The 26838-nt window shown below is 42.5% G+C and overlaps 1 pseudogene; it reads right to left on the bottom strand.

The window, feature by feature from the left end:
* Positions 1-1256: 1256 nt before the first annotated feature.
* LOC138762440 (uncharacterized) lies at positions 1257-6835 on the bottom strand (annotated as a pseudogene).
* Positions 6836-26838: the final 20003 nt, after the last annotated feature.

A 26838-nucleotide genomic window follows, 5' to 3' on the forward strand; every position in this document is an offset into this window, starting at 1 on the left:
AGGATTTTTTTGGAATAATTTTCCCACCATTGGAGTTAGACTCACAGACCTGGAGATACTTGACTTATCCCCACTGTTCTTCTTAAATAAAGAAGACTCAAAATTCCTTTATTATCATGTAATGGTATAGAGCATGTAATATTACAAGATTTGCCATTAGTGTTGCCTGGTGCCCCTTACAGTGAGAGAGAATGAGAAGCAAAAGAGAATCCTTTCAGAGTCACTGAGTGTCCCTGCATTGGCCTCTAGTGTTCCCACAGACTCCTATTCGATCCATCAGCAAACCAAGTTCCAGATTAAAATCTCCAATGTGATCGGGAAGCCTTCAGTACCGAAGTCTTTTGGGAGCTCTTCTTGCCTTCAGCACAGTTTCTAATCCCAGTTCTGATAGCTGGATTGTATGAGCCAGTCTCCAGCAGCCTTCAGCAATGTAAGTCATCTGGAGGACTGTTAGGCTGGGAAATAGCTTCTTCCCACAGACTGAAATTGGTGAACAGTATCCTGTGTAATGAATTAACATTTTAAATTATTTTTTGGACTAACGGGACTTTGTTAGCACTAACACAGAACAACAATGAAAAATTCACCAGACAATGGTAAATTCAAATAAAAGTTTTTTTTTAAATTAAACTATTAGCAACATAACTTTCCTAACTTATCTCTAAACTTACTTAACTCTAAATTTAACCCCACTATGCGCAAATGTAAATGTATGTGTTTATGTGTGTATAAAGTCCCACTCTGAAAAGTGAATCTTTAAAAGTTCAGCATCATTTTAGTCTTGCTTGAAAGTCTTAAATTCTCAGTTCAGAAATAAGTATAAAGTGCTTTTAAACATTATATCTTCAGGAGTCTGTATTCACAATGGTTATTTTCTTCCATGATGAAGTCACAAACCAGACAAGGGTTAAATGAACTGGCCATTCACAAAAATAGACCCAGTAGAAATATGTCTTCTTTTCCAAAGAGACAGCAAAGTGGTCCTCATTTCAAAAGCCACATGTATTCTGCATGGAAATCAGTGACCAGTAGTGTTCCACAGGGATCTGTTCTGGAGCCCTTCCTCTTTGTCATTTTTTTATATAAATGAGCTGGATGAGGAAGTGGAAAGGTGGGTTAGAATGTGGGTAGTTTTCTGGATAGTCTGGAAGGTTTCCAAAAGGGTTATAAATAGACATCGATAGGATGCAGAGCTGGGCTGAGAAGTGGCAGATGGAGTTTAACCCAGAAAAAATGTGGAGGTTCATTTTAGTAGGTCATATTTGAAGGCTGAATACAATGGGAGGGTTCCGCAGTGTATATGAGCTGAGAGATCTTGGGGTCTGTGTCCAACGGACACTCAAAGCTGCTACACAGGTTGAGAGTGTTGTTAAGAAGTCATATGGCGCGCAAGCCTTTGTGTGATTGAGTTCAAGAGCTGTGAGGTAATGTGGCAAGACTTTGATTAGAATGCACTTGGAATATTGTGGTCAGTTCTGGTCACCTCATTGCAGGGAAGATGTGGATGCTCTAGAGATGGTACAGAGGAGACTTACAGGTATGTGGTTTGGATTGGAGAGCTTGCTTTATGAGGATAGGTTGAGTGAACTTGGTCTTTTCTCCTTGGAGGGTCAGAGAATGAGGGGTGTCCTGATAGAGGTGTACAAGATGATGAGAGACGTTGTTCTTGTGGATGGCTAGAAGCTTTTTCCCCAGGGCTGAAATGCGGGGTCATAGTTTTGAGGTGCTTAGGATTACATATAGGGGGTATGCAAAGGTTGGTTTTTCACAGAGAGTGGTGGGTGCATGGAACGTGTTGCTGAAAACAGTGATGAAGGCAGGATATTTTAAGAGACTATTAGATAGGTACATGGAAGTGAGAAAAAATGGAGGATTAATGCAGTTGGCAGTAGGTTAGTAGGTTAGCATCACACTGAGGTCTGAAGGACCTCTATTGTGCATAGATTCCTAAGTTCTGTGCTTTAATGTGAAGTTGTTAATGGTGTACATGCTCCCTTATTACTGGGTGAAACACGAAAGTCTCCAGACGCTGTGACTGTAGTAAAAATACATTTCAATGCAGGAGGAACTCAGCTGGTCTTTTCAACATCCGTTAAAAGCAAAGATATAGTGCTGACATTTCAGGCCTGAGCCCTTCTTCAAGGAATAAGCCACAAGAATGAAATCTCAGAAAATCTCTGAATTCAGATAATCCTGACTGGGGGAGGAATCCAGTCCAACAAAAGGTATTAATTGAATATGATAAGGGGAGAGGTAAGTATTCATCATGTCTGTGTGAAAGGAGACAGGGAAGGGAAGAAATGGGGGGAGGTTAACAAAAGCCAGAGAAATTGATATTAATGCTATCCGGTTGGAGAGTGCCCAGTCGGAAGATGAGGTGTTTCTCCTCCAATTTGCAGGTGGTCTCAGTCCGACAGTGCATGAGACCATGGGCAGATATGTCAACAAGGGAATGAGATGGGGAATTGAAATGGGTGGCCACTGGGAGATCCACACTATTGTGGCGGACAGAGCCGAGGTGCCCAACAAAGTCGAGTGGGTAGTCAACATGAAATCACGTTAATCTCAGAAATCAGCAGGCGCTATTTATCATGGTTAATTTATGAAAAATTTTAAAACAACAGTAAAATATGAACGTAATAAAAGAGAATGGGTCACAGTATATATTTGTTAGATGTAATTTATTCTCCAGTTTTTAAGAAAAACATATATGCAGCAACAATACAATGATAGTGTTTTCTCGTTTCAAAGGCAAAAATATGTGATGGCAATAAAATATTACAAGTCCAAAGCCAACCAGTTCAATGATCTGCTCAGTAGTAAACCAGTGTACCAGCTGGGTGTTTCAAACATGGTAGAGGGTGGGTTATCTTGTCTGGAACTCGGAAGGCAGGTCAGTGAACAGGCATGAGTGAATGAGACCAGAGGAGAGGGGTGAAAAGGTAAACACCACAGAAACCCTCACTTGGTCCACAGTGTATCAGATAACAAACACAGGAGAAGAAAACACAAAGGTACAAAACATTTACAATCAGTGGAAACTTGCGGTTACAGTAGAATGTTGAGGTCAAGGACCCCAGGTGCCCCTTTGCACATGGACATGTAGAATATATGACAGTATCTTTATTCTGAATGAGGCTTCCCTGTGTTCACGCTGAGCTCAGCCTCTCATGAGCTTCATTGACAGTTAGTGCCAGGCTCTAAAATCCACAATGATTTCCTGAAATTAATGGAATGAACAGAATTATCATCTGCAATGGATGGGACTGATTCGAGGTTCATTGAAAATCGATGACAACTTAGTCAACAAAGTGTATGCTTACATTTGAAGATGATTCTGTTGCTTTGCTGTTCTCCTGTATTAAAACATAAATAATTGCATCCTTAGTATATTGGATTTTTCCATCATCTCAACAGGCCAAATTGTCACTGGGGAAGTGGTAAAATAGAAATATGATGGAGAAGACCTCAGCAGCTTGGATTGCTGCAGCCCAGGTACAATATGACTGTGAGGTCATGGAAGTGAGGTGTTCCATCAGGAGGTCTTTATTGTAGTGAACACTCTCCAACCCCTTCCCAAACCTGAAATGCCAATAACTACTGTCTGTCCAATGAGGAGAATGGACAGACAGATCAATCTAGATTTCAACACCTTGTATACAGCTGAGAATCTGCACACCACAATTTTCAGAATCAACTTACATTTGAAAGCTCCTCCAGTGATGTTTCTTCTGACTTGCTTTTCATCTGCATATAAAAGTGTTGATATTTACGTTTAATGCAGGGTTCAATTATAAATGTAACTGTTAACAGCAAACTGAAATTCACAGAATATTAAATACTGAAATTTTAATCATGGATATTCACAGTCAGTTCTTTTTAAGGTGAGAGGGGGAATGGCTAAGGGAGATGTGAGAGGTTAGCCTTTTTACACAGAGAGCGGTGGGTCCCTGGAATGCATTGCCAGAGATGGTGGTGGAGGCTGGCTCAATAAGAACATTCAAAAGAAACTAAGACATGTACAAGGATGTGAGAAAGGTTGAGGGCTATGGGCAGAAAAATTAAATTGTAGAGTAGGTTTCCATAGGTTGGCATAATGTCATGGGGCAAAGGGCCAGTGCTATGATTTTCTATGGCTAACTTTATCATCATCTGACTGTACAACCAGACGAAACAGTGTTTCTCCAGACCATGGTGCACACACATGGACACACAATACATTATATATAATAATCACATATATACATAAAAATAAATGTATAAATATTTCAGAATAATATACTCATTTCATTTATAAGAGACCCAAGGTTACAAAATAATGTGCATCAATCTCACAGATTGCAGTAAGAAGGTGCCTGGTAGTTTTGATTTTGGGAACAGGACTTGATCTTCCTTGACCCTCGCTTCTAGGAATGTCATCAGTGAGTATACAGCAAATCCTGCTGTCTTAATATTACATGCCTTGGAACTGTCCTGCCCTTTTGATCAGCAGTTTTCTTAGAGGAGAAACTGCTGGAGTTAATTCAACCATCTATGTCAAAGGTTGGATTCTCCCTGCAAGAATGAAAGAATGGACTCCTCTCCATTCATTTGTGTGGTTAGAACTGAGAGAAACTGCCTTCTCATGCTCCAGTCAGACAGGAAGTATTCACACCAATATGTTTCAGAATCATGTTTATTGTCATGGAGATGGATGAAAATGTATCATGTAATTTGTTGTTTTGTGGCAGCAGTATTGTGCATACAGACAAAAAACTTTCCATAAATCACATTTCCTTAAATAATTAGTGCAAAAGAAGAGGAAAAAGTGAGGTCGTGTCTGTGGTTCACTGTCCATTCAGAAAACTGATGGTGGAGGGAAAGAAGCTGTGTTTGTAACATTGACTGTTCGTCATTAGGCTCCTGTACCTCTTTCCTGATGGTAGCAGTGAGAAGAGGGCATGGCCTGGGTGGTGAGGGTCCTTGATGAAGGTCTTAATTCTTGAGATAGCATCTCTTAAAAATGTTAATAATCAATAGTAACATGAAAATCATCCAACAAATTCCAAGTCAATACTCACATATGATGTTTCCTCAGACGATGTCTCTTTAGATTTGTTATTGACCTGTTTTAAAATATTAATGTTTACACATTTAGCTCAGTGTATTAACAGGATATTTTTAAAGTAATCTCAAGTGTAAGAAAGTTCTGAATTGTTTAACTCTGTGGCTACCTCAAAGCTGGTTTCATTTGACTCGAAGGAGTCACTCTCGCTGTCAACAGTCTTCAGGCCTTCACACTCCACATCAACGTACGCCACCTTGTCAGCAAAGTACTCAACATGGCTGTTGCAAAACCCTCTCTCCTATCAAATTAAAGAACACCAAGTTAAAATGATTGATTTATATAAGCAAAGCACAAACTTGAACTGAAGTCTCTTGGCGTGTGATGACACGTCTCTAGGCAGCACGGTTAGCACAATGCTATTACAGCAGCAGCGGCCTGGGTTAAAATCTAGTGCTGTCTATAAGGAGTTTGCATGTTGTCCCTGTATCTGTGTAGATTCTCCGGGTGCTCTGGTTTCCTCCCACCTTTTAAAGTTTATGGAGATTGTAGGTTAATTGGAATATTTGGGCGGCACAGCTCATGAGACAGAAAGGTCTGTTACTGTGCTGTATGTCAAAATATAAATATTTAAGTAAGATATCATCACCCCAACAAGGTTAAGCATCCACACATATTCTGTCAATGAGATAGTTCAAGCCTTGTGAGGATTTCAAACTGTATCTCAGAACTTACAGCCTTGTTCTTTGGGCGGAAAAGACAGTTGGAATCATCAAATTCCCGTCCAGAGTTTTTTGAGCAGATGGTTTCTTTCACAGAGAATGTTAAATCCACATTGAATGACAGCTTGCCTGTACGATAAACCTGACATAAAGAAAGCAGAACATTGGCGTGTTACTATATCAGGCATTCTTTGCTCAGAGTAAGCTCCAAATGCTTTCTTTTCAAGAGATATCTCTAATTGTAAATTCAGAATGACCAACCAAGAGACTTAATTTGCCAGATACTAATTGTTTGCACTGTTGGGCATCAAGGTCCTGATGCAGAGTTTCAACCTGAAACATCAACAATTTCAGTTTGTTCATATCTGTTGTGGAACTGTTCTATTATTTGTGGAAATTGACAAATTTTGGTGACAGACTGTTCAGACTTAGAAATAATTTGGAGAAAATAAATCTCAGACCCCAGTCTTAGAAGTATCTGAAATCTCTCTTTCAATTATTGCTCCATTTCCAATCTCTGAAGTCAAATATTCCCAAATTGGAGTACCCAATATTGTGCATGCAAAAATTCATTCACATTCTGTTCAACAATCAGGGTTAATTGAGTTGACTAATATTCTTGCAGACGAAATGCAATAAAATACAAAGGTGACTTACATTTGTAACGCCTCTCCTGGTGATCCCACACAGGTTGGTGATCTCCGTGATTTCATTCAGCTTTACAACGGAGGCTCTCAGAGCGTCCTTGGTGCTGGGCACTCCTGCAGAGAGAGAGGGAGACAGTTGTACCAAACATTCCAACCAAGAATTATTTCCACACAACATGGAATGGAGTTCATTCCAATTGCCCCTTGCTCTGAAAGGTTCCCACTCTCCCCTGGATCTACCTGAACAGTGGAGAATCTGCACTGCAGCGATGGCGAGCAGGAAGGACTTCATTCTGCCTCTTGTGGGATCAGTCGCTGGTTGCTCAGGGTAAAGGAGCCTCGTCTCTCTCTCGATATGTCCTCACCTCACTGCCCTAGGTCTTTATATCCTGCACCTTTACCACATCCAAACACTGACTCATGATATTTGATGGTCGTGGGCACTAGAACCAGCTGACAGGTGGGCAGTAATTATGGGCGGAGCTTCCTCTGAATATTATTAATATGTTTAGTTTTGGTGGGAAAAGGTTGAGATCTGGTTTTATTTTTCAGAACTTGGAATAATAAATAACTTGAACCTAACCAAAGCAGAAGTAATCATGTGCAATGTTTGCATAGTCATACTCTCTCCACTGAGTGAACATGGAAATTTTCCACCTCACTTCCCCCTCTCTCACCCACCTCTCTCTGCCCCTCTCACTTTCTCTCTCCCCTCTCTCTCCTCCTTTCTCTTCCCTCCTTCTCTCTCCCCTCTGTGTCAGACACAGTATTTGAATCTTGGTACAGTATTTTTTTTTCAGATATGCTCTTTCAGGGTGGCATAGTTGGCATGGCACCTAATGCAACGCCTTTACAGCGCCAATGATTAGGACTGGGGTTCAAATCCTGCGCTGTTTGTAAGAAGTTTTTACGTTCTCCCTGTGTCTGTGTGGGTTTTCCTCGGGGGCTCCAGTTTCCTCCCACCATTCTAAACGTACCTGGGGTGTAGGTAAATTGGGCAGCATGGACCCATGGGCTGAAATGTCTAAATTAAAAATTAATGTTGCTGTGAGAAAGACTTGTCTACAAGCTATCTCATGGATGAAATGTAAAATAAACTTCCACCTCATTTGCACTTTCTAAATGTTGTTTCTACTTTCCTCCCTTATGCCAGCTCCATTCTGGTGCCATTTGTTATGTACAAGGTGACCTCTCACCCTCATGGTGACCATATTTGAGGGGACTTGCTGATTGATGATTGGCTATTGACTTTGAGATCAGCCGACCAATTCCAATGCAGGTTCTTCAAATTGAAACTAAAGTTAAAGAAGAACATCTGCAGATGCTGAACTCCAGTACAATTCACAAAGGTTCTGCAGAAACTCAGCAAGTTGGAGGAACAGCATCCACATTGATGGCCTCAATAGTGACCTCCAATTTCTGTCAATCTCCTTCCCCTGCTCACTCACTCTCTCACTCTCTCTCTCTCTCTCTCTCTCTCACATCCCTCTGACCGACCCTCCAGCTTCCCACTCTCTTCCTTTCCTTCTTCCATCTTCCATCAGAAAGCTACCTTTCTTAGCCCACTGCCCTTTCTCCCTTTACTTCTCTTCTACCCTCCAACCTGGTTAGCCTGTTCTCCTCCCCTTACCCTTTTCTCCCCCCGCCCCTCACTCACGTGTCTGCTTGTTTTTCCAGATTCCTGATGAAAGGCTCAGGGCTGAAAATCTAATGGTCTTTTACTTTCTATGGACGCTGGGAGACCTGTTGAGCTCCCCCTGCATTTTTGTGTGTTTTTGGAAAATAAACTCAGTTTCTCTCTCCACCGGTACTACTTGACCTGTTGAGTATTTCTAGAACTTCCTGTTTTTATAATGTGTCCGTGGACATGGATCTTCTTTGTGTCCTTGGCTTTGCCTGTGGATTTTCCCAATGGGTTATTGAGTGATGCAAGATGAATTTGATATCAATATTTGCACACGTTAACTGGAAGTTTTTCAATTTGATAGTTTATAATCATTCACTGAGGATCTTAGAGTTCTGTATACTCCACAAAACATTTGTTCCATCGGGTATCTAATGTGGATACGAGGAAATGAACAAGCACATCAATCCAACAAACTCCTCAACTACAACAGGGTGGCAAGGTTAGTGTAGCAGTTAGAGCCACGCTGTTACAGAGCAAGCGAGCGGTACCGGGGTTCGAATCTCACGCTGACTATAAAGGAGTTTGTATGCTCTCCCTATGTCTGTATGGGTTTCCTCCATATGCTCCAGTTTCCTCCCACCATTCAAAAATGCACTGGGGGTTGTAGGCCAATTGGGTGACATGGGTTTGAGGGCAGAAAGAGCCTGTTACTTCTCTGTCTGTATAAATTTACATTTAAATAAAATTTTTAAACATAAACAAACTCAATCAGATCCACATTTAAGGACTTTTACTTTTGCACATTAGATTTGTTTATGTCTCTTGTTTGTTTGCACGTATATGTGTCTTCTTGAGTGCAGTTTTGCTAATGTCGTGTTTCTGGTTGGAAATCTGTAATTATTTTGGTTTTGATTGGAACTCTCATTTGACTCTGATGAGTCGGTCATTGCATGCCCTCGACCTCTCTCACCTCGGTGCCTGCTGCCATTCAGAGCAATCAAAGCAATGACCAGCTTTTTCCATGCCATTGATAACAGTCCAGCCATTGGTGAACAGAGGTGTCCATACTGTGCCTTGTTTGAGATTAGGGTCTTTGCAGTGTTTTCTGAATGTTTTGCACTCATTTAATGGATTGATCATTTATTGCATTGATATAGTCACTGACTGTTGCACTGTACATCTTGTACACCATTTGTGTGACAGAACGTTTGTGTCCTTCTGTGGAGTTACCAGATTAGTGACCACGAAAAAAGTCTCAGAGCCAAACTCTGTCAATGGAGCAGACTTCTTACAACTCTCTTGCAGCAACATCCAGGGCCTGCACAATTAATATGGTTCTTCACCTCAATAATTTTAGAACTGAGAACAGGAGCAGGCACCTCAGTCCACGATGTCTGTGCTGAACATAATGCCAATTTAAACTCATCCTATCTGCCTGCACATGATCCTTATCCACCCTCCCCCTCCCCATTCCTTGCATGCTCATATGTCTGTCTAAATGTTTCTTCAATGTTGCTTTTGTAGCTACTTCTACCATCTCCCCTGCCTGCCTGTTCCAGACACCTACTGTGCTCGGTGCTGGGAAAGAACTCTGGAAACCTCCCCCCACCATAACTCTACCCCATCATCTTAAATGTGTGCCCTCTAATATCCAATAACAGTTTCATTTATGTCTGTCATAATTTTATAAGCTTCAGGATTCTTCTCAGCCTCCAAAGCACCAGAGAAAATTTCGTGTCTATCTTCTCCCCATGCTTCACACCCTCTAATCCAGCGGTTCTCAACCTTTTTCTTTCCACTCACATAACACTTTAAGTAATCCCTATGCAATCTCGGCTGCACAATTTCATCGGATGCAAGGATCGACAACGAAATAGACAACAGACTCTCCAAGGCAAATAGTGCCTTTAGAAGACTACACAAAAGAGTCTGGAAAAACATGGTATGTAAGTGGGAAGAAAAAGTTTGAAAAACCACTGCTTTTATCATCCCTAATTTACTCGTTATGTTAATGGTTTCATAGCTCCAAAGGAAATGGACCAATGACAATTTTTCTCAAGCAAAATATTTCAGTGACAATGGGTTGAGAGCAGTGATTCTCAACCTTCCCTTCCCACTCACATCCCACCTTAAGCAATCCCTTACTAATCACAGAGCACCGGTTACATAGGAATTACTTATGGCGATATGTGAGTGGAAAGAAGAAAGATTTGAAAACTGCTTCTCTAATCCATGCAACAGTTTGATAAGCCTCTTCTGTACCCTTGCCAAAACCTCCACATCCTTCCTATAATAGAGAGAATGGACACAGAATGAACACAGAATATTGTGTATCCTCACCGAAGATGCATCATGACATCCTCACTTTTGTATTCAATGCCCTGGCCAATGAAGGCAAGCATACCATATGTCTCCTTTATCACCCTGTCTACATATTAGCAGTTCAGAACATTTCCACTGTGTTTCTTGGCTGCATGGCTCTACAGGTTCAAGTTCAGGTTTGTTATCATCTGACTGTACATATATAAACCAGCATTTCTCAGGATCACAGATATACTTCCCACACTGCATATAATTTCAGAGACAGACAAACAAATAATATAAAATAAATATAGATAAATATTTTGGAATCATTTACTCTTCAAAGTTGTAGGATGCCATTTATTAATCTTTCAGCCTGTGGGAAGAAGCTTTTTCTCCAGGTAGTGCTGATTTTGATGCTCCTGTACCTCCTTCCTGATGGTAATAGGTCAAAGATACTATGTGGTGGACAGTAGGCACCCTCAATAATTCTTTGAACCAGATTTAAGCAACGTTCCCAGTGAATGTCATCAATAGAGGAAGGGGAGACCCCATGTTAAAGATCCTCTGTATTGACCTCGGGTCCGACACTTTGCAGCTACCATGCCACACAATGATGCAGCCATAAGGATACCCTCCTATAAAATGTTGACAAGATGGGGGCTGCTAGTCTCAACCTCCTTAGGAAGTGTCCTTCTGCTCCGCCTTCCTGACTAATAAGGAAGTGTTGTGGGTTCAGGATAGGTCATCTTTTATATGCTCACCAAGGAACTTTGTGCTTTCCACTCTTTCCATGATGAGGCCAGTGGAGTGTGGTCGACCTTCATCCTACAATCATCTCCTTTGTCTTGTCCACGTGGAAACTCAGGTTGTTGTTCATGCACCATTTGACGAGCCTCCTGACCCCCTATCTGTGAGCTATTTTCTTTCCTCTCTTTTCCACTTGATGCTCATTTCTCCTACTTTCAGCATTCCTCCTCATAGTACACGCCACTGCACAATTTCTCAACTTGCCACTGCCTGCATCAGCAGTGGTCGGTGCTGGGATCTTTGTTGTTAGCCATCTGTACAAATGTCTTGGACGATAATGCAGAGGGCCTGATAAGTAAGTCTGCAAATGACACAAAATTGTTGAGTCACTGATGGTGAAGAAAGAATGCATCAGGACACAGATAAAATGAAGGTTGTGTGGGCCAGTGACAAATGAAATTTAATCCACACAAGCGTGAGGGGATGCTTATAGTGTAAATGAGAAGGACCATAGGACTGCTGATACATGGGGAGAGCTTGGGGGTCTCAGTCCATAATGACACAGTTAGATAAAGGATTGAAAAAGGCATTTGGTATATACTACTTGCTCTTTAGGCCGAGGTAGTGAGGATGGATGCCATGCTGAGTATTGTATATAGTTCAGGTCACGGCCTTTTTAGAAAATGTGATGGATTATATCATACTTTATATTGTATATTGATATGTTTTTGAAGGAGATAGATTGTGGGGGTTTAGTGTAGGTCACAAACAAACACACACTTCACAAATCAGATCTAATTTAAAATACAAGAGCTTTGCTGAAAGTGAGTCATGCATGCACCAAGAGCCTTTGCAAAGACAATAAAACAAGGAGACCACTTTGCTAAAGAATTTCAAAAGCAGGTATACATGGATTATTGTTTTGAAAGCAACAGATGAACTGATTCAGAAGTTTTGGTCTGGCGCCGCAATCTGTCTGGATGCAGTTTGCTGTTCTAAGAAAGGCACGTGGTTTTGCAAGGAGAGCAAGAGAGAGAGAGAATGAGAGAGAGAGAGACAGACAGACAGACAGACAGAGACAGACAGAGAGAGACAGACAGACCAAACAGGCTTTCTCTGAGAGAGAGAACTAGTTTCTGCAGTCAGGAAACTAAAGGAACTCTTTGGTGACCTGCAGAAGAAGAGGTTATCATTTGGAAAACCCTGATGGTGCAAGTTTCTTCACCAGGACACTGAAGTGGCTGATCGGAGGGAATTAGTTTGTTTGTGTTCAACGAGCAATAAATATCTCTCTGAAACCAACAAGAACCTTCCTAAGAGGTAACCATTTACCTTTAAACACCAGAGCTTGGTGAAAATTCATAAATGTTAAATTCTGTGCACAGTATAAGAATTGCCTGATACCGATGAACTTGGAGGAGTGAGAAGTGAGATAGGACTGTGAATCAAAGAACCTTTCTGAACTTATGCGCTTAGAATTAGAAGGGGGTTAAGTTACTAGTAAAGTTTGATCCTATTTTTATGTTTTAAAGAAAATTAAAAATGACTTTTGTGTAAGTAACGATTTGTCTTGGTCAATTTCTATTGCTGCTGAGTTTTGGGGTCCTCTGGGCCAATAACAAAAGGATGTGGCAGCAGTAGAGAAAGTGGAAAAGAACTTCACTAGCATGTTTCCTGGAACAATAATGGGTTGGAGTACAAAAAGGAGATGGAGGGGCGCGTCATGTGGTGGCCATATAATGTCAATGTTAATATCAGCTGGACATAGACTTCTGGAAGAGGGGTGAAGCTCACTCCCTGGTCCACATCCATGATACCAAGGTGGATTCAATACACAGCTTTAATTTTCTAGGGATAAACATCTTCATTGACCTGATCCACCTATGTTGATGAAATGGCCAAGTAACTGCACCAGCACTGTGTTCTCAGAAACGTGAATAAATGTAGCATCCTTCAACAACTTCTATGGGCACACCATTGAAAGCATCCGATCAGGAAACATCTCAGCTTGGATTGGGAACTACTCTGCCCAAGACCACAAGAAATTGCAGAAGGTTCACGTGGCTCAGGCCATCACACCCCTCCCCTCCATCGACTGCATCAATACCTCCTGCTGCCTTGGAAAGGTAGCCAACACATTGAAGGACTCATTCCACCCCAGCCACTCTCTCTTCACTCCCCCTCCTGTCAGGAAGAAGATTCACAAGTGTGATCATGTATCACCTGAATCAGAACATATTGTCAAGATCAAGTCATGAAATTCATTGTTTTGCAGAAGCATCACGGTGCAAACATTCATATAAACTACCTTACAACAATAAAGAAAAAATAGTGCATGAAGAGTCAGGCAGTTCATTGTTCACTCATTTCAAGGACAATTTCTTTTCCACCATTAGACTTTAGAATGAAGCCCAAAACAGTAGAGTTATGTTGTCTTTGCTCCATAACAACTGATCTCCCTGTGTAACCCTCACTTCTGTACTATGTGTTACTTGCTAGACTCTGCATGAGATGTCCAACTGGACTGCTCACAAAACAACCTCAATCAGTGCATCTAGGTACATATGACAATAAACTTGAATGGAGGGCTGTGATTGCGGCATGGTTGGCATAGCAGCTAGTGCAACGCCCTTACAGCACCAGTGATCAGGACCGATGTTCATATCCCACACTGTCTGCAAGGAGTTTTTATGTTCTCCCTGTGTTTGTGTGGGTTTTCCCTGGGGGCTCCAGTTTCCTCCCACTGTTTGAAATGCACTGGGGGTGTAGTTAATTGGGTGTAAATTGGGCAGCATCAACTTGTGGGCTGAAATGGCCTGTTACCATGCTGTATGTCTACATTTTAAAAAAATAAAAGAAGAGGTTGGTTAGGCTGTGTGCATTTCACAGGAATGTTGAAGTTGAGGTTTATAAAACAATGAGGGGCACAGATAGTAACAATGCCTTTTCCAGGGCAGTGACTCTCGAACTAGAGGCCACAGGATTAAGGTGAGAGGAGAAAGATTTGAAGAAGACCTGAGGGGTAGGTTCTTCACATAAAGAATGGAGAATATCTGGGACATGTTTACCAAAGAAGTGGAGACAGATACAATCACAAGATGGGGACTTGGATAGGAAAAGGTCTGAGGGATACAGGCCTATTGTGGGCACAGCTTTAGGGGCTGTCATATACAAGATGGACTGAAGGGCCCCTTTCTGTGACTCTCCATGCACCTGAGAAAGCCTTGTGATCAACTCATTTTCTCTCCTGGCCTGCAAATTTCTGAAGTCCCAGTCAGAATGTGCAGCAGTAAATTTGAAGAGTTCCTTCCAACCAGTGTTTTCTGAAGCAGAAAGACAGATTTTTTTTTTGTTGGCTATCTTTGTCCTCAGTTGTAGTACCCTTAGAATGGCTTTGTGAAGATACAAAACCTACATAGAACATGGAACATCACAGCACCCTCAACAAAGCCTCTACGTTCTTCCTGTAATGTGGTGACCAAAACTGAATGCAATGCTACAAGCTTGATATGACCAAAGTTTTTTTTACATCAGTATTCACTCAGGACACAGAGTCATGGGAAGTAAGGAAAACAAACAGTGAGGTCATGGAACCTACAGGTAGTCCTCGACTTTCAACCTATGTGAGTTACGTCAACCCGCACATATGACCAAACTTTAAAAAAAATTATTTATTAAAACTACTGTGCAAGTACATTTTTTATATTAAAAGTACTGTATACAGTGGTCCCTGCTCCTGGCTCTAGCCCAAAGTCCCAACTCCCTGTCGGCAGCCCGAGGTCCCTGTTCCCTGCAGCTGCCTGAGTTCCCCTTTCCCAGCACCAGCAGCTGTCCGAGGTCCCCATTACCCATGGCACCCTGATGTCCTCGTTCCGTGACTTATGACCAAACTGAGTTATAACCAATCCTTCGGTCTCCGTTACAGTAGTAAGTCAGGGAATACCAATATACAGATTAAAAAGGAGGAAGTGCTTGCTGTCTTAAAGCAAATAAGGGTGGATACATCCCCAGAGCCTGACAAGATATTCCATTGGACCTTGAGGGAGTCTAGTGCAGAAATTACAGGGGCTCTGGCAGAAACATTTAAAATGTCCTTGACCATGAGTGAGGTGTCAGAGAAACGGAGGGTAGCTCATGTTGTTCCATTGTTTAAAAAAAGGCTCCAAAAGTAATTCTGGAAATTAAAGGCCGGTGACCCTGATTTCAATAATAGGTAAGTTATTGGAAAGTGTTCTCAGAGATTGGATATACAATTATTTTGATGGCCAGGGACTGATTAAGGTTAGTCAACATGGCTTTGTGCATGGTAGGTCGTGTTTAACCAATCTTGTAGAGTTTTTCGATGAGGTTGCCAGGAAAGAAGCCAGAGAGTAGTGGTGGATGATTGCTTCTCAGATTGGAGGCCTGTGATTAGTGGTGTGCCTCAGTGATCAGGGCTGGGAACATTGTTTATAATCTACATCAATGATCTGGATGATAACGTGGTAAATTGGATCAGCAAGTTTGCAGATGACCAGGGTCAAAATGTATGTTAGAGGAAGGCATTAGTGAGTTGGAGGGGGTTGCTGGCAGGATGTGACCTGTCAATGGGGGAAGGGGGGTGGGTGCCTAGCAGGAGCCTACCTATTGTTGAGGCCATCCCTCCAATGTGTGATAAGAAGGCACTCTTTTTATTGCATCAAACATCACTAGATTACTAGATGCTACTGATGCTTGATGCATGCTATTGACTTGGTGTGGGGAAGGGGTTGAGTCACTACTGTGCGTTAACTTTAACCTAGACACTATAGATGCTGCTGATGCAGGAGGGAGTGGACCATGTCTGACATCCTGGGATGGCTGCCACCTCATGGGGGCACAATACCTCATTTGGAGGGGTGATGTCAATGCCTGCGAATGCCCCCCCTTGGCACCGACCCTGCAGATGACACTAAGACTGGAGGTGTTGTAGACGGTGAAGAAAGCTTTCAAAGGTGACAGAGGGATCTAGACCAGCTGGTAAAATTGACTGAAAAATGGCAGATGGAATTTAATGCAGACAAGTGTGAGGTGTTGTATTTTGGAAGGACAAACCAAGAAAGGACATGGTAGGGCAATGAGGCGTACAATAGAACAGAGGGATCTGAGAATACAGTTAGATAATTCCCTGAAAGTAGCATCACAGGTGTATAGGGTTGTAGAGAAAGCTTTTGGCATATTGGCCTTCATAAATCATAGTATTGAGTACAGGAGTTGGGATGCTATGGTAAAGTTGTATAGGACATTGGTGGGGACAAATTTGGAGTATTGTGTGCAGTTTTTGTCACCTAATGACAGGAAAGATATCAATAAGATGGAAAGAGCACAGAGAAGATTTATTAGGAGGTTGCCTAGACAGGTTAGGACTTTATTCCCTGGAGTGTAGAAGAGTGAAGAGAGATTTGATAGAAGTATTTAAAATTATGAGTGGGATAGACAGATTAAATGTAGATGGGCTTTTTCCACTGAGGGTAGGTGAGATAATACAAACCAAAGGCCATGGGTTAAGGGTTAAAGGGGAAAAATTTAGGGGGAACTTCTTCACCCAGAGAGTGGTGGGGGTGTGGCAGCTGAAGTGGTAAATATGGGCTCAATTTTAACATTTAAGAAGAATTTGGACAGGTACATGGATGAGAGGGGTATTGAGGATGTGGGCTGTGTCTTGGGTAAACTTATACCTCTCATTTTGTTCATTTTAGATTGGTCACAGTGTTTGAGCTACCAAAAGAAAATAGACACACATACCGAGAGCAGTTCAGTTTATTCAAATGTTTATTACTAATTCAAAAGCTGATTTCACACTACAATATGCAAGCCCTTCCCAACTATACTTATCAACGGTTGCACTGGTCCCAACTGCTGAAGCGAGGCAACGACTGCACACTTGCAGTAGGCTGTCAGGGCGCCGGTAGCAGTTTCTCCACCTCCCCCGACCGGGGACAAGGGGTGTTCCCACCCCTCGGAGAGTCTAAACTTCAGCAGCAGGACCACAGGCTTATATACCCCAAAAACAATTAATCATGCGCCTACTCCTTCTAATATTTGTCAGTCAAAATCAAAACTGAACATTATATTCTACAATTTAGAAGATTAATTATTATGGAACCAGGATGTTATGATTTCCTGGTTTATCTCGTAGATACAAAGACTTATTAAAACTTCTCGAGCAAGACAGGTTGTGACCAATTCGTCAATTTCAGAGTGTTGCATTTGACAACTGCTTTCCCTGGGCCTCACAGTGGAATTCCATTTCAAAGTGTATCTTCAGATAAGTCCCCATGGCTGAGTTTAATTACATCTGCTAGTTCTGAAAGCAAGGTGACCTGCGTGTGGACCCAGTGTCGTCAGTTCCACATAAGCAAAAAGCATCTGGGTACATGGTTTTAATCCTCCATTACAGGCTGGTGGCAGGTCAGTGGGACTAGGAAGAAAAATGGTTCAGCACAGACTAGAGAGGCCAAGGTGGTCTGTTTGTGTGCTGTAATTGTTCTGTGGTTCAATTGCAACATGACCCCATGACTCTTGAACTTGTGTGCAGTTTTTGTCACCTAATTACAGGAAAAATATCAATAAGATGGAAAGAGCGCAGAGAAGATTTACTAGGATGTTACCTAGACAGGTTAGGACTTTATTCCCTGGAGTGTAGAAGAGTGAGGAGAGATTTGAAAGAGGTGTGGTGTAGTGATAATGGGGTGTATATCAACCCCTGCTACCACTGGAGAGTTGGGTTCAGGCTTGTTTTTTTTTAGCCATTTCAATTCTGCACTCAGAACCAAGATCAGTTTTGCTTTATTTTCTTTGTGGGACATTTCACCCCCTCATCCCTGCACACCTCACTCCACCATGATGACAGAAAGCATTGGGAGGAAGCAGAGAAAACACCAGCGGCTTTCTCTGCTCCAGGTCACTGACAGGGGCCAGTCATCAGTGAACGTGGGAGCTGCACCCACAGCTTTACTTTGGACCCGGCTCTTGTTGACAGCTGTGAAGAGGTTTGTGTTTGTGGCTTCATGCTTGCACAGTTTATGGGGCACTATGTGGACTCTAGGCTTCTGGAGGAGGTAAAGGGTTCAGCAGCAAGCATGTGAAAGAAGTGGGAGAGGGTAATTAGTTGAGAGGAATAAACAAGCGCTGAAAGAAAATATTTATTCTCTTCGTCACCAACTCAGAACTTCAAATGGCCCCAAGGAATGACGGAAGTGAACAGGGCAAGTATTGTCAGGGGTCATAAGTTTCAGCAATTGCACCATCAGACAAATCTGTTCATTGGCTTTATTTTCATTAATCTCCTAGATTAATCAGGGTAAACAACGTGATCATTGTGGACTGCGAACCATTTGACTCAAGATGCAAGATTCCTTTATTGCCATGTGATAAAAACAGTGCAATATCACACGGAATTTGCTTTGGCCTTCCTTAAGGCAGACAGATTCACTATTGGCAGAAATTGCCTGATTGCACGATTGAAAGAAAGTCTCTGAGCTTTTGAATCTTCGAAGCGATGCACCAGCAACAGTTGACGTTTCCTGAGACACGAGTCTTACATAGAACATAGAATAGAACATTACAGCGCAGAGCAGGGCCTTTGGCCTATGATATTGTGGTGACCTATATAAGCCTACTCAAAAAACAAAACCTTCTCTACCTTACATTCATACCCTCTATTTTTTTTCTTACATCCATGAACCTAAGAGTTGTTTAAATGTCCCCATTGTACCAGCCTCCACCATCATCCCTGGCAATGCATTCTAGGCACCGATGGCTCTCTGTGTAAAAAAAAACATACCTCTGATGTCTCCCCTCACCTTGTACAGATGTCATCCATGGACAGTTAATGACTGTAGGGACTTACTTCTCCTTCTCTGACTGCAAGGGGCGCTGCTCATTTGGTGCTGATGGCAAATCTTTGTCTGCCGGACGGCAGAATAAAAGCAATTTTGTGTAATATTACATCTGTTTTATTACATGATAATAAAAGAATCTTGAATCTTGTAAAAGGGTTCAAAGTGCCTCAGGATTTTCAGATAGTCATGCATTAATTTTCATGGCAGGAGCAGTCATGATCCGTTGAGAAATTCAGACCATTTTTTTGGAAGATGACCTGACATCTATCGCAAATTATATCTGGCAGGTGCAAACATCCTACTCTCATTATTATTTATGTTAACATCTATATTTATGTTTTGTGGCGTTCTTTACTTTATGCTCAAAATGTGGTACCTCAGTCACATTTCATTTTGAAGCTGAGAAACCTTCTCTTATAATTTATTATCCAGCACTAATGAACTATTGTGGTCCAGTGACCAGAAAATCAGTCACAGATTTCAAATGTGGCACTACTTCTCTTGTTCACATTGAACTCAACTGACAGTAAATGAGAACAGAATGACTACTCCCAAGCAAACGCAAAAGAAATTTGACTGCCCTTAAACAGATGATTTGAAGTTTGTTGTCTTTACAAATAGTAACCAAGCAAATCATTCCAAAATATTTATGTATATTTATTGTAATTACATCTTTATGTACATATATGGCTATGATGTGCTGTATTTGTGTGTGCACCATGGTCCAGAGACACACTGCTTCTTCTGGTTTTCAGATGATAATAAATTTGATCTTGAACAGAGGGTGCCAAACTATACTCTGAAAGAGGTAACTGTGAGTACCCGCACAAGCCCCAACTATGCCTGCCTTTTTGTAGGATACCAGGAGCTATCCATGTGACAAGCCTACACAGGCAAGGGTGGCACAGTTGGCATAGTGGTTAGTGCAACGCCTTCACGGCGTCAGCAATCGGGACCTGTGTTCGAATCCCGTGCTGTCTGTAAGGAGTCTCCGTTGGTTTTCCCTGGCGACTCCGGTTTCCTCCCACTGTTCAAAATGTACCAGCGGTGTAGGTTAATGGGGTAAAAATTGGGTGGCACGGACTTGTGGGCTGAAATGGCCTATTGCTGTGCTGTATGTCTAAATTAAAAATTTAAAACTCTTTCTCCGCGACACTGAGCATTACATTGGTGCTGCCTGATGCAGGCACGATGATCTCGTTGACTTTATCCATTTGCTGTCAACTTCCACCCTGACCTCAGATTCACTTGGGGCAATCTCTAGCAACACAGTCCACTTTCTCGATCTTTAAAAATTTTTTTACAACTTAGACATGCAGCATGATCTCCCTGCCTCCATCTCTGGAGCCAAACTCTCGACAGATGTTTTGTACAAATCCACCAACTCCCACAGTTACCTCGACCAAATCTCTTCACACACTGTTCAGAATCAGAATCAGGATTTATTGTCAGGAACAAGTCATGAAATTCGGTGTTTGTGGCAGTGTCATCGTGCAAACATTCATATTATAACCATCTTACAACATCACTATAAAAATATAAAAAATAGTGTATGAAAATTAAGGCAGTGTCTTTGGTTCATTGATTATTCAGGAATCTGATGGCAGTGGGGAAGAAGCTGTCCTTGTGCCGTTTTCCTGATGGTCCTGATCGCTGGCTGTTTAAAGCTTCCACAGTGTTGTCGTACTTACCTGAGTGCCAGCTGTTTAAAGGTCCCGCGGCCCGACGGAGACTGCCGATCCTGCCATTCCAAGGTCTGCCAGTAACCTTCGGAAATCCATGTTAACAGGTACGTTTGATTTTGTGTTTAATTTTTAGAAGTTCTGAACGGGTATATTTGATTATTTCTGTCAGAGTTGCTTGCAAAGAGTTGCCACTTGTAAGGAGCAAGGATTCCATTCCTTCCTATCGATTACTATACATCTGCTCTCCGGATGAGTTGTTCCATGCAAGATAATCTGAGATGTGGCTTCCCTTCCACCACCATCAACTCGGCCCTTACCTGCATATCCTCCATTAGTCTAACCCTCCAGGTGCAACAAGGACAGGATTCCCTTTGTCCACACAAGTGACTGCATCCAATGTTTTATCCTCTGTATTTCTGCCACCTACTATGTGATCCCACCAGCAGACACACCTCCCCTCTCCACTTTCCACAGGGAGTGCTCCCTCCATGATTCCCTCGTCCACGGGTCCTTTGTCACCGATTCTCCTCTTGGTAACTACCCCTGTGAATACAGCAAATGCTCCACTTGTGCCCATGCTTCCTCCCTCACCCCCATTTGGGGCCTCAAGCACTCCTTCCAAGTGAAGTAACATTTCTCTTGTGAATCTCCAAGGGTCATTGACTGCATCTAGTGCTCCTGTTGTGGTCTCCTCTACATCGGAGGGACTGGTCGCAGACTGGGAGATTGCTTCATTGATCACTTCGGCTCTGGCTGCTGTAATATGGGGGAATCTCCCAGCAGCCACCCATTTCAATTCCCCACCCCATCTCTTTACTGACATGTCTGTCCACGGTCTCATAAACCACACCTCATATTCTGACTGGGACCCCTACAACCAGATGGCATTGATATCAACTTCTCTGGTTTGTGTTAGGACCCCTCCTACCCCACCCTTCCTCCCTGTCTCTCTCTTTCCCTATCCCCATGTCTCCTTTCTTCCAGCTACCCACCCCCCCCCACCCCCGTTTGTCTCTTTCCTTTTCCTTCTGGCTCCTTCCCTCCAGCTCTGCTACCCCCTCCCCCCTCACCCCCAGATCAATTCTTCAAGTTTTCCTTTCCTGCCCTCCTATCCATTTCCATCTATTGTATGATCTCTTGGCTGTTGGCCTGTGCTCATCCCCCTGGCCCTTCTTCCCTTTGCCCCCCACACAGGCCTGAAATGTGGGGCATTTATTCTTGCTGCCTATGGATGCTACAGGACCTGATGCACTTCTCAGCATTATGGCGAATTAACTACAACCACGGCATCTGCAGACTTTCTTGTTTCTCCTTGAAATCTCCCCGTGTTGCTCATGCAGGAAGAACAGGTTCACTCCTCTGCAGGAGCTGATTTGGTGACGGCTCCTCGCTTGTGCTGAATGCTCAGCACATCCTTCAGACTGCAAGGGAAAGACCTCTCTTTCTGATCGAAGAATGAATGAACTCTTATGGACAATTAGCTGGCTGGGGAGTTGATACATCAGAATGAAATGGCTCTGAAACTTGTCAGCTCGCAGCTACTCAGGCATGCCCTCTGAGAGAAGAGGAGAGATTCCTGGATTGGTCCCTCTCCAGGCTTTCTGTGGAACAGAGCACACTGTACTGTTGTTAATGAGCTGGCAGGATTGGTACTGGCATACTCTGCTGCTTCGTTTGACTAATAGTCCAAAACCATTGCCACTCAGAGAGCCCACAATGCCTTAACCAACGAAACACATGCTGCATCTATCTTTACTAACACAGGGAAATAGACCTCTCCAATGTACTTTTATTCTACAAAAGTTTATTTTAACGACAACAATACGAGAAAACCCAACTATACACAGAACTTCACCCAAAAACCCCTGGTATCCAGCATCTATGGGGATCAGTAGATGCCAGATATGTGAATTTTACGATTGCTTGAGGTTGTGTGTTGCGCGGATTGGCGAACTAACAGTGAAGTGTGCCAATTTTAAACTTTCATATTCTTTTACTTATTTATTTACCGTGATTTTTTTTGCTGGTTGCTCAAGTTCAATATAACCGAGGGTTTTCTGCATTTATCTTGTCAGAAATTCATGATAAGCGGTAATTCATTTCTGCCCCTTTGTTACATACATTTTACATGTTCAAATTAAAATACCTACTATTGATGACGGACTTGATCCCCTTGGGGCCCCACCATTCCTGGAACCTGCCCACCATCCTTTCGGATACTGCATGCCCCCACTCTAACGGCAAGTTCATCCAGAACCTTCGACTGCCCTCTTGCGTCCCAACTGCTCACAATCTGGGCTAACTATGCCATAGATGCTCAGTTATTAGTAAAGTGGGTGGAAAGAAAAAGTTTGAAAACCACTGTTTTAATCATACCTCATTGACTTGTTATGTGCATGGTTTCATAACTCCAAAAGAAATGGGCCAAAGACAATTTTTCTCAAGCAAAATACTTCAGTAACAATCGGGTCTAGAGCAACCTTCCCTTACCACCCAGATACCACCTTAAACAATCCCTTACTAATCACAGAGTACCGATGGCATAGGGATTACTTAAGTGGTATGTGAGTGGAAAGAAAAAGGTTGCGAACCACTGGACAATAGAATCAGAGTCATAGGGGGATAGAGTAGGGAAACAGCTCCTTCAGCCCACCAAGTCTGTGCTGACCTTCATCTACTAGTTTACTCTGATCCGATGTTAATCCCATTTTATTCTCCCCAAGTTCCCATCAGTACCCTCCAGATTCTACCCCACACCAACATGGTTGGGGAAGCTTGCATCAGCTAATTAACCCACTGACCCACATAACTTTGGGAGGCAACCCAGATGGGCACAGTTTAAGTTTTAGTTTATCACAAAATATCTTGAGCAGTGAGAAAGGTTCTTCTGCGAGCAGTCTAACAGGTTATCCCTAGTGCCCTTGTAAAGAGCACAATGTGCAGAGTACAAGATTGCAATGAAAAGAAAGATCAATTAGCACTAAGTAAAGCATGAAAGTCTGTGGACACCATGGTTGAAGTAAAAACACAAAGCTGGAGAAACTCAGTTCGTCAAACAGCGTCCCTCATAGAGTAGAGATAAAAACACATAACCATTGTTTCAGGTATGAATCAATCAATGTCAATTAACACCAAACAAGGACTGCCAAGAGCAGTTCATGCAAGAGCGCTGCGGGGAAGAAACTGTCTTTAAGCCTGATGGTGTGTGGTTTCACACATTTAAGCCTTCTCCCTGATGTAAGGAGGGAGAAGAGTGATGGGTCTTTCAGTACGTTGGCTTCCTCTCCAAGGCAGTGGAAGGTGTAGATGGAGTCCGTGGAGGGGGAAGAAGTTTGCATGATTTTCTGAGCTCCAGTCACCATTGTCTGCGCCTTCTTCCAGTCAGCTCCTGAAATGCATTCAGCAAGTATGCTTTTAATGGTGTAGAAATTGCGAGGGAATTTGCTGAACTTCCTTTGTCTTGTAAGGAAGTAGAGGCATTGGTATGCTTTTTTGATGTATTTGTCCCAGGTCACTGGAGATATTTACTCCTGAGAACTTGAAGCTATTCACTCTTTCCACTTTGATGTCATTAATGTGGTAAGGACACTGCCCATCTCTTGGTCAATGATCATCTCTTTTGTCTTACTGATGATGAGAGAGAGGTTGTTGTCTTGGCACCATGCCACCACTCTCTTTCCTCCACTCTTTCTCAGTATGAGTGTGAAAACTCCACACAGACAAATACCTGGAGTTATGATGTCCTCGGTCTCCTTGTGACAAGTCGTAGGTCACTGAGATGCAGCACATTGTTGTGAATTGGAAGGCAAATTACATCTTAAACAGGTGATTTGAATGCAGGACTGATTAGGTTCATCTGCAATTATGTGTGGGTGAATGAGACTGCATGTGGAGTATTGCATACAACAATTTCAGTCTCTTTCCTGGACAAAAGGTACATCAGCCTTAGAGAGCCTGTAGGGGAAATTCATTGGCCTAGTTCATGGGACTGGGGGTTTGCTACATAGACTCTGAGTTGATGAGTTCTGTTCTCTCCTGAGTTTAGGAGAATGGATCTCATTGAAGTTCATAGAATTCTTCCAGGGCTCGCAAGGTTGGAAGCAGAAAGGATGTTGCTGCTGGCTGAAGAGTCTTGAATCAGGGGTACAGTGAGATTCAGGGAAATGTTGCCTAAAGCTCAGATGAAAAGAGATTTTTTTCACTCAGCGGGGACTGAGTTTTCAAGTTCAAATTTATGACAATCTGACTGTACATATACAACCAGTTGAAACACTGCTTCTCTAGAGAATTCATGGAATTTTCTACCCCTGAAGTTTATGGATGTTAAGAAAACCAGGAATATTGGAATAGTACAGCTTCTTCTTATCTTGGGCAGATCAGCTCCTGTACCATTACTGTGATTCATTCAGCAAGTATGGTTTTAATGGTGCAGAACTCATAAGGGACAGAGGGGATTTGCTGAAATGAACAGAGATAGAATCCTCCTACTGAAGAAAGCCTCCCTCACCATCACTGACCTCATCACTTCCAGGCATCTCCGTTCCACACCATCTATCCTCATTGTTCATCTACTGACTGGGCACCCGCCAACCAGATGGCATTAATATCAACCTCTCTGGCTTTTGTTAAACCCCCCCCACCACACCCCTTTTTCCCCACCGCCTTTCCCTATCCCTGTCTCTCCACTCCATCTCCTTTCATACAAACATGATAAATTCTTACCTCCTCGCTTATCATATCCAATTAACACCTTTTGTTGGTCTGGATTCATCCCCAGCCAGCATTGTCTGAATACTGAGATTTTTTTCAGATTTCCTGCTTCTTGCTTATTCCTTGAAGGAGAGCTCAGGCCTGAAATGTCAACAATATATCTTTGTGCCCTATAGATGGTGTAAAGACTGGCTGGGTTCCTCCACCATTTTGGTGTGTTTTCACTACAATCACAGCATCTGCTGACTTTCGTGTTTCACTTGCTTCCCAACCCTGCACAGGCCAGAAACCTATCTAAGATATGAATTTCTATAGCCAAGGGTGTTGAGCTGAGCTGGAAGATCAGTCTTGATCTTGATGAATGGCAAAACAGACACAGTACTTCTGCTCTCATTTCTTACATTCATATGTAGATCGAACAAATCTTGAACAGAACATCTGCGCTGTTCCATAACCACTTGTGGAACTGTAATTCCCCAACATCTTTTGCTGCAATAGACAGGTCTTAAATTTTAATTCTTTTAAAAATTTAGACATACAGCATGGTAACAGGTCATTTCGGTCCATGAGTCCGTGCTGCCCAATTTACACCCAATCAACCTACCCCCCGGTATGTTTCGAATGGTGGGAAGAAACCAGAGCTCCCGGGGAAAACCCACGCAAACACAGGGAGAACGTACAAACTCCTTACAGACAGCGTGGGATTTGAACCCCGGTCTCGATTGTTTCCACTGTAAAGGTATTGTGCTAACTGCTACATCAACTGTGCCACCCAAACTATTTGTTTTGCAAACTAATTTCAGATATTGGTCAAAGCTTGACTTAGAAACTGTAGGTGATGTCCATGCAGAGGATGTTCCAAGTTGGCAGAGAACCTGCACCCTTGTCTCTTACTCACAGAACCATGTGGTGTAATGTCCCAGTTCTGCCCTCTCTGCTTGGGAGGAGTTCTCCAGTGAACTTTGGAACCATGCCGTGGCAATATGTTCAGAGTTAGCCATTCATCACTCTTGTTGCTGAGATTTTAATATTTTGTTGTAAGAAACAATTGTGGGTTTTACAGCAAATTACACCAATAATCTGCTTGCCAAAATCTGATTTTCCATTTTTCTCCTCCACATGGACTGGGGATGTTCAGGAACGGAAATACTTCCATGCACTGACTATCATGTCACATCATTCATTCAATCTATGCCCTTGTCATCCATTTTACTTTTCTGCATTAATGCAAATTAAATTTCACTTGCACTGACCTGCCCAGTTCCATCTTGCATTTGGGACTTCCTTGCCTCTTTATCTCACCCATCTCCCCTTCCAACGTCTGAGAGGATTGTTGTCTCCTCATCAGTTCAGCATGAGCTATCTAATTGAATCATGTAAAATAAACAGACGTGGAGCCTTGACACCAATCCAGAGCAATCTTTCGGAGCAGTTTACTGCCCCAGCTGGGACCCACTTCTTCTGCGACTTCAGACATACTGTTTCCATTC

Source organism: Narcine bancroftii, chromosome 4 (assembly GCF_036971445.1).
Source record: "Narcine bancroftii isolate sNarBan1 chromosome 4, sNarBan1.hap1, whole genome shotgun sequence".
NCBI lineage: Eukaryota > Metazoa > Chordata > Chondrichthyes > Torpediniformes > Narcinidae > Narcine > Narcine bancroftii.